Source organism: Mirounga angustirostris, unplaced genomic scaffold (assembly GCF_029215605.1).
Source record: "Mirounga angustirostris isolate CCGP_5_RB_7025 unplaced genomic scaffold, mMirAng1.0.hap1 SCAF_2, whole genome shotgun sequence".
Taxonomy (NCBI): Eukaryota; Metazoa; Chordata; class Mammalia; order Carnivora; family Phocidae; genus Mirounga; species Mirounga angustirostris.
In genome coordinates this window covers 69,186,988-69,198,105 of record NW_026991710.1, presented here as the reverse complement: position 1 = coordinate 69,198,105, position 11,118 = coordinate 69,186,988, and the positions used below count along the sequence as shown (strand labels likewise).

Below are 11,118 nucleotides of genomic sequence, written 5' to 3'. Positions count from 1 at the left end.
AAAGCCTGAATGCTAATTATATTGTACTATAAAGTTGTTTGGCTAATCAATACATATTTTTGCTTGAGACATAGTTTTCTTGTAGATAGAACCATTGCCAAGACTAACAGTAATCAACTGATTCCTGTTGAACTTGAAATTAGAATAAAGCAACATCCAAAACCTTGTCTTGGCCAATAGACTAAAAAGACAGAAAAACTCATGTAAGACTTTTGTTCTAGATTCCCTCCTGAATAAAATAAGAGCACCAACAACAATGAAAACAAAACCTAATGTAGTCCCAAACAGTTTTATGATGTTTTAGTGTCTATGATCACTGCTTGGTTTATATCTGTTGCATATTATATCTTTTTTGTTTTCTGTTATCTTCTGGAAGAAGCTCCTTATTCATGTAAATATGCTAGTTCTAAAACAATGCACAATGGTATAAAACTCAGCATTACTTGGTTTCAATGGACAGAAACCCACCACAAAGTTCTTTAAGAAAAAAGGAATTTGGTTAGATAATGTAACTTGAGAAGTCCAAGGGCTGAGGCTGGTTGGGTCAAATGTGAATTGAAAATTTTCCTTATGTAAAGAAAATATTTTAAAAAGGTTAAAAGAATTTGGTAATTTTTTAAAATAGTGGAAGTGGTTAATTGCCCTCATCCGAAAAAAAGTATTATTTGTAGATGCTAAAACTGTATGGAGACTTAAAAATATACTCTAACAGGCAAAAGCAGGGCAATTTACTTACATGAAATAGAGATATTTACCCCCAATAGTAATAATACAGTTTGTATCGGTTTTCCAGAGAATAATCTGCAATAATAATAATAAAAAAGAGCCCCTGGTTTGTTAACTCAGATTAACAGTATTTTTTTCCCACATTCTAATTGCAGTCGAAGAATCAGTTTGTTGAGTTTGGTGTAGTGGGTATTTATTTATGATTTTTATAAAAACCAAGGAACCAGAGCGGAGGAACAGTGCTGTGCAAATGACCTCTGGGGTCCAGCTGGGGCTCAGATGCTCACTTCTCTGCTGAGGTTATTACCATCCCTGTTTGTTTTGACATTTAGACTACAAGTCTCACTTTGTGCTGTTTGCAAAAAGCGGAGCTAGTTGAAAAGCAGCGATTGACTGTATTTCTCATGGTGTTTTGGTCTGCGGACGTTTGTTCCTCAGCTCTGCTGTGCACACAGCCCGGGCTGCATGGAGCGGCTTGTTCCTCCGGGTTGTGCCGACGGGCTGCTGATGTAGTTCCTGAGGGTGGCGGCCAACGAACCCCATTCCTTTCCATTTTGCCTGGTCCTCATTTCGCCAGAAAACACAGTAGCTGTAGCCGCACATAGACTTTTTCCTCTTTCCCTTTCCCCCTCTCACCCCTCCCTAGACCACTCTGGGCTTTGACGTCATGTGCGCTCCTTTCGGTTGCCATAGCAACCCCATTCCCCAAGCCCTCTGTTGGTCTCCTCTGGTAGGTTCCACAATGGTACAGGCAGCATCACGCTGCACAATGGTTTCCAGGCAGTGAAAGAGGGTGATTCAGCAAGCCACTCTTCTTCTTTTTTTTTAAAAAAACCTCCCCTTCTTTTTTTATTTTTATGGGGGTGGGTGGTGCTTGTTACATGCTTACCTTTTTCTTTTCTTTTTTCATTTTTACAATTTTCCTTTTTTCTCCTCACCCCTCAATTCCTAGGGGCTTGAGTGACTTTAAGATTGGGTTTTTGTGGAAATCACCTGTCTATCATTAATTTTAAACAATTTCCCAAAGAATCTATTCCTTATTACAATTTGGAATGTGTTAATGAAAAACAAATAGGGAGGATTTCTGGGGCAAACACTGCTGGATCAGGATCGTAGTTCTCAAGCACGGAATGGTAGGTGGCTCTTTGCTCCTTCTGGGTTCTAACCTGTTTTTTGGAGGGTGGGGGTGATGCCTATTGATTGCTCCTGATGGGATGGGAGAGTGAGCATGGGAAAAGTGGGAGAGATGGGATGGGAAGCAGGTTCATGAAGTGAAGTACCCCGGAGGCAAGAAGCCACCAGCCTTTCCTTCTGTGTGGAGCATCTCGCCCCAGACTTGGGCGTTTGGAAACCTTCCTGTTTGGAGTGAGGGTTGGCAGAGGGTGGGAGGGAGATTTCTTATTGTGACCAGGGGTTTTTAGACCAATGCAGAGCTACAGAAGGGAAGAGAAAAACAGCGGGGGAGAGAGGGAGGGAAGGGGGAGTGGAGAGAGAGAAAGAGAAAGAGGCAGAGAGACAGTTAACAGCTGTGCTTGTTAGAAGTGCTGACCTCAGTCTTATATCTAAGAAATGCTCTGGGTTCCATAAAACATTAAAAAATCGTGTCTTTACGTGTGCGTTTATGTTTACTTCCTGAGAGGTGTAATTTAGATAAATATTTTGGAACATATTTATTTTTGGTAGGGAATGGTATTTATATATTTTAGTTGCAAAACTAATGACATGACTCTTGCAGAGACATTCTAGGCTAAATTCAGGCCGGGGAGAGGACCACAGGACAGGGGTCAGGTTAGAGATGAGAGGAAACATTGGCACTGCAGTCGCATAGGTAAGGGGTCCCTTTAAGAAAGTGATCTCCTAGTCATAGCAGGCAGCATTTTTTGTTAATGGCAGGGTTCCCATATTCTGTGCTGGGATACTGTGTCCCCTAGAAATGTCAGAGCTCTTTTGGGGAAAAAAAATATCAGAAATGAGCACGGCAATATACTTATCAGAATTTATGTCTTTGTGCCTGCAGCAAAATAAATGTGATTTATTGGAAAATGTTCAAGTACATCAAGGTTAGAGATATTTCAAGAAAAAATTATATATGTATTTTTTCCCCTCTACCTTTCAATCTAGAGGCTGTCTCTGCTTTTACCTTCTAACATACAACTTCCCAGGTACTGCCATTTAGCTGCAGAAAAAGAATGGCTTATCCCATGGCAGGAGGCTCTGAAGGAATTACAGGGTTGTTTACATGGGCTGTCTTTGCTGCAGAGCCTGACAGGGACTGTACAGCAGCCCTGTGTGCTGCTGGGGTGTTCACGGTAACTTTTATGAATAAACCAGAAAGTGGCAGGCTAAGTCATGGGACAGGCCACAGTTCAGATGGAAGAAAAATAAGTGCACTTAGCGTTGCTAGCCCAAGTTCCAATTTCTCCCTCTGTCCCTTGTCTGCTAGCTGTCAGACCTCGGAAGATCTCACAGAATGCTGATCAACGTATCAAAAATGGTTGCAGGAATGACCACCTCTCTCAGAGAGGCTTCTGTACACGTTCTACCTTAGGTGAGCCTACATGTTGTCAATACAGATAGTGATGCTCATGAATGAGCTCACAAGCTTCTGACTCTACTTTGGAACCGTTGGATTTTAGGGGCCAGACAGCTTGGATAGAGCAGTTTTGCTGCCTCTGGCACGAATCCCCTTTCCTGCCTCCATCTCACTCTTAATTGACATAAAGTACTGGGCTAGCTTATTTTATTACACAGAGCAAACTGGATTTTCTCTTCCCCATAACGGAACTAGCAAATCAGATGACAAAGGTGGTATGACCTTAGATATGAAAGAGTCTTCGTGCTTCCTCATCTGCACATCACTCCCTCCTGTTGTAGAGTAGCTTTAATTTGATGGGCTCCTGGTGTTACAGAATCTTTGCAGTTCTGGTAAAAAAAAAAAAAATTCTTGATGATGAGGCAGTAAGAAATCATATGTAGAGTGGAAAAATCAGCTGCCTCCAGCTTCCTGCTTGCTTGCCCCAGAACAGCATCTGCTGTTGGGAGGAGTGTGTTTGTCATGCTGGAAGGGGATGTTTGTGAACAGATCCCAGAGGGACCGAGTGTGTTTTGCTGTCATTGTCTGGTACGTCTGCACCTATTAGTATTTAATGGTTTAATAGGACGTGGTCAATGTTTTTCAAGGTTAGAATGAACTAGACTCGATTGTGGATGCTATAAAATAAATGTATATTTTTAAGTTGCAGGAAAATTCATAGGATTTCCCTGGTTAGTGTATCTTATAGGGATATCATAAGCAAAAGGGATCTGCCTAACCTCAGTAATGTGAAAAAGCCTCCCATGTTTAAAGATAAAGCATCCCATATTTAAAGGTTTTTTTTTTTTAAGTTTTATTGTGGCTTTATGTATATGAATCTATGTCTTCGGATGTAATCTTAGTGAAAAAGTCTTTTAATACTGATGATAAAAATAAAGACAAATTGGGGGCTTCCTTGTTTGTTAAACATGGGGGCAGGTGCTCTCCCTTCCTGCTCTAGTTCTGGCCTCAGGTCACATTTGGAGCTAAAAGACTTTGCATGGAATTGGTGTATGCAAATCCAATGATAGCTTAGTTGCTTATGAGAATAATGGGCATCAAAGCAAGGGAGTCTTCCTTCAATTAGAAGAAGAAATAAACAAATTAACACTTAAAAGTCGTTCTCCATTGCGGTTACTATTTCCTCTCGCAGTCTCCTTTAAGCTTTTGGTTGGACATTGCAACACTTGAGCAAAAAGAGGCACAAAGTGTCTAGTAATGACTGAAAGGAGTACAAAGCTGTATTTGCTGCAGGCTGAGTATTTCCTCCCCACCACACATGCATCTCTCACACCTTCCTCTGAGGACCATGGACTTAGATAAAGTTGGGCCTGTAGACTGCTGGGGGAATGCTTATTGGTAAAGGAGACCAAGATCCATTTATTTCTTTAGTATATTAAATATATTTATTGCATTATATAAGTCTGAGATGAGGCACTGCTGCTGATTCAGATAAAAGATCATGCTGCATATTGATTATTTCTCTTTGAAAGAGAAAATGTAATTGAGAATTGGAGCTTGAATTTTAGAAATTTACCTATCTGTACATATTTTCATAGCAAAGTTTTAAGGTTTTGACTGAAGATTTTTCAGTTTGAGTACATTTTATCCTTATGAGAAAATCAAGGCAAAGAGGGGGAAAGTGAAAAATCTGTATGTTTTAGTTACTATCCTACTCCCTCCCCCCCATTTCTTGTTGTGGATCTTGGTAGAAACTCTAAATGGAGAACTCGGTGATACTGAAAATCCTTAAATCAAAAGAAGCATTTTGGTATGAGAAGTGGACTACAGATTTATACTTATTTTTGGTAAAGAAGTTTTCTAGTTGAACTGATGTTTTGGATCCATAATAAGCCACTATAGCCTATCTCACTGCTCTTATCTCTGAGATGTGAAACCCACAGTTGCTCTGAAATCCATATGGTGTGCAGGTGTAAAGTGAAGTTCCCCTACAGAGCCATCAGGCATTTGCAGAGTAGCCTGTTCGGTAATAAACAGGATTTTTGTTACATTGTGTGTGTGTGTGTGTGTGTGTGTGTGTGTGTGTTGTAGAAAGCAGGAAAAAGAATGCTACCTCCCAGCAGTGACTTAAAAAAGTACTAGAAATTCATCTTAGTGACTTCTCTTCCTAGAAGTAGAACTGCCTCCTGGATTTTGGATGTTAACCTGCCTGCGTGCTCCATGTGCTTCCTGAAAATGAGTTTCTTCAAGTAATTTTCCTCTTCTCATACACTGGAAAGAGGATCTGAAAGCTTTGATCGTGAAGTGAAAGCTCTTAGGCCCATTTATTTGGCAAGGTTTATTCAGTGTCTGTACTTCCGCCATCATAGCACTTATCACACAATACAGTAATGGCCTATTCCTGTTTCCTGTGTTCTCTATGATAGTATAATCTCTCAGGTACTGACTGTCTATTTGGCCCATTGTGGGGACACAATAAATATTCCTTGGGTGAATGGCTCCTGTGTACAGAGTTCTCTGCTAAGTGCAATGGAAGGAAGAGCTTGGGGCCATTTGGGGAGATGAGGTTAAATAAAGATGGTGTATAATCAAGGGCTCTATTAGTAATTTGACAAGAAATATGACAGGAATTCAGAAGAGAAGGAAATACATGTGACACTGGAGGCCACATTGGGATGTCTGGGCAGCAGGAGGGTGTGGTGGGAAAAGAATTCCTAGTAGAAAGTTGTAAGCACCCGGCCAGGAAGGGGACTCTTAATTGGAGCAGAGAGGAAGCTTACTTTCAGTATGGTGAGCATGCCTTCCAAAGTTCTAGAAATAAAAACTTACGGTTCAGTAATGGGTAGAGCATTGAAAACTGGCAAATCTTGGAGAATCTGGTCCAGTATAATCTCAAAAAGGAACAGTAACAGATTGAAGTTACAAACCTATTTTTGTAACTAGATCCGATTATGGGAAAGCATACATACAGGTCTGTTTCCAGCTTCAGACCAACTTCAGTTTAGTTTTATTCTATTTCACATACTTCAGAGGTTTTTGAACTTCTCCTCCTCCTTTTATTGGTAAGTATGTTACCCATCATTCCAATGAAATCTTACCTGAAAAGCAGACTATGTAAACATGCAACAGTGAAGCTATCCCAGTTGAAGCTGAGTAGGGTGCCTTGTATCTCAAAACCAAATCCATATCACAAAGTCAAATACCATGCCAACTAAAGTAATAATTATTAATTGGGCTTATGTTCAGATTTTAAAATATCCAGCTACTCTGGTGTTGCTAACATCAAAGTTCTTGTGCTTGCAATACATTTGAACAGAGTGAACTAACTTTGGATGTTTTATTCCCTCATCTTGTGTCCCATCATTCATTTTCAATTGTCTTTGTCAGTCTTTTGGTTTCCTAAATGCAGATGAAATTCCCATGTAAGTGTTAAAATCAAATTCATTCTGTGTTTTTGCTTTGATTTTAGGCCAGCGTGAGGAACACCAACGGCAGGACCATCTCAGATCTTCGTTATGGCAACTCATGCAAGAAGCTGTTGAATTAGAACCATTTCCTATAGATGAGAAACCATACAAGCAGTGGTGAGTCACAAATTTATAAATGTTCCTTAGCAGAAAACATGTGATCTCCATAACCGCTTTAAATATTGCATGGGATTTAGTGTATGGATCTGAAGAGATACTGCTCCAAATAATTTCAACTAAAGAAGTGAAAATCAACAGGACAGAATGTTTAACTGATGGTGCCACATAGAGCAGCATGAAGTCTTGAGGTGCATGGGTGCATTGTAAAACACCACAGTGCTACCACCCTGCATGATACCAGTCTGGTCAGAGAGCTGTAATGAACAATTTCATGTGCCTGAGTAACAGTTGGTAACAGTGTTTTTCAGTGGCTTTTATTATTTACAACATAATTCCACATTTTATCAATTCATCCCCTCTGGTAGAAGAATTGGTTCTGAGCTAAATTATAATGCTCAGTACCTTTCAGGAATACATATACAAGAACACTCCTATGTAAATATATAGGAGTATATAAAGAATGTATATAATATATATATTAACATAACATTTAGAACCTTGGAAATAGGGGAGAGAAATCATAGCACAGTTTTATAAAACTCAATCCATAGACATTTACCCTACAAATCCTTTTGCCTAATACAGCAATATTAAAAGTAGATCCAGTTTGGGCGCCTGGGTGGCTCAGTTGGTTAAGCGACTGCCTTCGGCTCAGGTCATGATCCTGGAGTCCCGGGATCGAGTCCCGCATCGGGCTCCCTGCTCGGCAGGGAGTCTGCTTCTCCCTCTGACCCTCCCCCCTCTCATGTGCTGTCTCTCTCATTCTCTCTGTCTCAAATAAATAAATAAAATCTTTAAAAAAAAAAAAGTAGATCCAGTTTCTCTGCTAGTTGGAATAATTTTGAAAACTTATTATTTTATAAAAATATCAGCACACACAGGCATAGTATTTTTTAATCAAATACTTGATGCTTTATAGTCACCAAAGTCAATAATCTATAGACTCCAGAAGAGATGAACCAGTTATAATCTGTCAAATAACTTCTTTGAGAAATAGCGCATGACAGTGGTGCTTGTAAGACTCCAAAAGAAGCTGTTTTGAATAGTGATCAATATATCTCTTTCATTTGCTTAGTGACTCATATAATGCTGGGTAGGTAGGCTGTCTTGTGAATTAATGCATAAACTATAACTACAGAAGACTGATGAAATTAACCCTATACTTATTTCACATCATGATTTTCATTATAGTCTGCTTACAGTGATTTTGAGAAAGTAGATATAATAGTCATCACTATGCTGTGCTTAATCAACATGTATTAAATGCATGTTTCTTATAAAAGAGAATAGCATGTTGCCTATAATCAACCATCATGGATCTAAAGTAAGGGCAACTTTATATGGCTGAACTTAATATTTTGAGTTATGTGCCACTTCCAGTGATGTAGAAAACATATATTGCCCCATCTTAAACATTTATTCATTAAGCAAACATTTGTTGAGAATCTGTGATGTAGATATTATCTTTAACTCTTGGGATTGATGAAAGAGATCGTACCTGCCTTAAAGGAGCTTTCAGTCTAAAGAGTATAGTACTTATGATAAAATGTGCCATTAATTGGGGGAGATCTATTCAAAGAGTGTGGTACTTAAACAGGGTTGTTAAATGGGTAGACTTAGGGTGCTAACAGAAGTGCAGCAGAGGAGAATCTAATACAGATGGCATGGGGAATTGTCAAGGAGGACTTCCCAAAGGAAGTGATAGGTTAACTGAATGTTAAGGATAATAAAAAGTAACCAGAGGAAGGGGAGCAGTGGGAATATTTTCCAAGGGTCCAGAGGCTTGGCGGAGTATGATTTTTTTGTGAGTGCTATATGTCATTTACTGTGCTAGGGCATAAATGGGAATGGTAGAAATGAAGTTGCTTTCAGATTCTAGTATACACGTGTAAGAGCTTCTTTCAGATAAATATCAAGGAAAGGAACTACTGAATTTGGGGGTGTGTGCACATTCAGTGTTTCTAAATAATGCCAGAATATTGTCCCCAAGCAGTTATATCAGTTTACACTCTCATCAGCAATATACCCCACCAACATTTGATTTATAAGTTCTTAAATTTTGCTTATAGGGTGGATACTTAGTTGTACTCATAGAAGTATTAATTGGCTTTTTGTTGATTACTAATGAAGAAGAACATCTTTTCATTTTTTTAAAAAAGATTTTATTTATTTATTTGACAGAGAGAGACACAGCGAGAGAGGGAACACAAGTAGGGGGAGTGGGAGAGGGAGAAGCAGGCTTCCCACAGAGCAGGGAGCCCGATGTGGGGTTCGATCCCAGGACCCTGGGATCATGACCTGAGCCGAAGGCAGATGCTTAATGACTGAGCCACCCAGGCGCCCCGAACATCTTTTCATTTTTTATCGGCCATTTGATTTTCCTCTTTTGTGAAGTACCTGCTCAAGTGTTTATGAGATTTGTCTTTCAAAATAATAACTAGCATTTATTGAGTTCTTACTGTGTAATAGCATTGTGCTAAGCACTTTGCAAGCATTTTATCTTATATCATCCCTATGATTTACAGATAAAGAAATTCAGGTTTAGAGAGGTTAAATAACTTGCTAACAGTCACACAGCTAAGAAGCACTGGGCTTTAGCATTCAATCGCAGGGCTTTCTGACTCCAGACTTCTTCAATTTTTTTGGATAGTGTTTGGAGAAAGATTAGATTGGAGCCAGACAGAACACCTAAGGTGCTATTGCAAGAATCCAGTTAAAAAATCATAGGGACAGGGGTGCCTGGGTGGCTCAGTTGGTTAAGCGACTGCCTTCGGCTCAGGTCATGATCCTGGAGTCCCGGGATCGAGTCCCGCATCGGGCTCCCTGCTCGGCAGGGAGTCTGCTTCTCCCTCTGACCCTCCTCCCTCTCATGCTCTCTCTCATTCTCTCTGTCTCAAATAAATTAAAAAAAAAAAAAATCATAGGGACATAAACCAAAGAATCACCAGTAAAACATAAGTACAAAGCAACTGGACTCAGTAATGAATGTCATGGGTGAAGAAGAGGCAGGATGTATAAAAAGTCTTAAGTTTTAATACCTGTTAGCTAGGTAGAGTCAGTATTAGTAATATAGTGAATATTTATATTCCAGGTGTTGTGGTAGGTTTTAAAAATTATGATTCCAGGATTCAGTATGAAATGAATTTAGTTCAGGGGACCATAAAATTTAGGGTAAAGAGACCACAGTGTTTATTTGGGTCAACTCTTCACTGTTTTAAAATGTGGAACTTGGTGTGAAAAGAGGTTTAAGTGCCTTGTTTAAGATCACATATTACTAAGTGTCAGATTAAGAAAAGATAGCAGGCCTGCAAAGAATACAAAGGAGTAACAACTTTGCTGATTTTTAAATTAATAAGTGAAAATACAATCAACTTACTTTATCTGCTGAACATTTTTTTTTAAGTCAGTTGCCTCATCATCCTTGTTAGCAGATTTATTTAATGTGGCCTAGAGTGTTATCTTCTTGCCCATGATTCTACCAATGAAACCACCAGATCTGGTTTGCAGTTGTTACCATGTAACTGCCCTACTTACTTTGATATACTCCATTGGCTATGTAATAAATTCCCTTCTCCTTAACATATACCATATTCCCATCCACCCCTATTTTAGGAACTGATGATCTTTTGAATTGCTTGGGGACGCTAATGTGCTTCATTCTCATAACACACACTCAAGTGTTTCTTACCTCTGTGATTTACTTCATACTTTCTATCCTGCCTATATTCACTCCACCCAACCTTTACTTAGTCATTAGCCATCTTTTAAGACCTTTGCAGACCAACAGCATGGGCAACATCTGGGGCTTGATGGAAAAGCAGTATCTCAAATCCCACCCAGATCTCAGGACTCCGAATCTTTCAAACAAGATTCTCAGGTGATTTAAACTTTGAGAGGTACTGCTGAGACTCACTCTAGACCTCATTAGGTGTTATCTCCTTCCAGAAACGTTTCTTGACTCCTTCCAGTGGGCATTCCTTCCTAGTGTTCTCACAGTAGCCTAGGCATATCTATCTCATTGCATTACCATGATGTTTTATTAACTGTTTATGTATCTGTCTCTGCAACTTAGCTTGTGAGTAATTTGATCCAGATCTAATTATCTTTGAGTTTTCCATGCCTAGCACAGTGCCTGATACGTGGTAACATTACACAAATGTTTGTTGAATGATGGTTTGATGAAAGAATGAGAAATGAGCAAGAGATAGACACATGGAAAGATAGAAACAGAGGCAGAAAAGCGAAAATCACAAGGAGAAAAGACACACAGCC

At 39.4% G+C, this 11,118-nt stretch overlaps 1 protein-coding gene across 1 annotated transcript in view; it reads left to right on the top strand.

The window, feature by feature from the left end:
* Window positions 1–1,509: 1,509 nt before the first annotated feature.
* The window catches only part of MAPK10 (mitogen-activated protein kinase 10), a 327,652-nt gene continuing 318,043 nt past the window's right edge, over window positions 1,510–11,118 (top strand). Inside the window, exons 1-2 of the mRNA XM_064584738.1 lie at window positions 1,510–1,859; window positions 6,729–6,843. The gene's annotated coding sequence lies outside the window, so the exon portion shown is untranslated. The remainder of the gene's footprint in view (window positions 1,860–6,728; window positions 6,844–11,118) is intronic.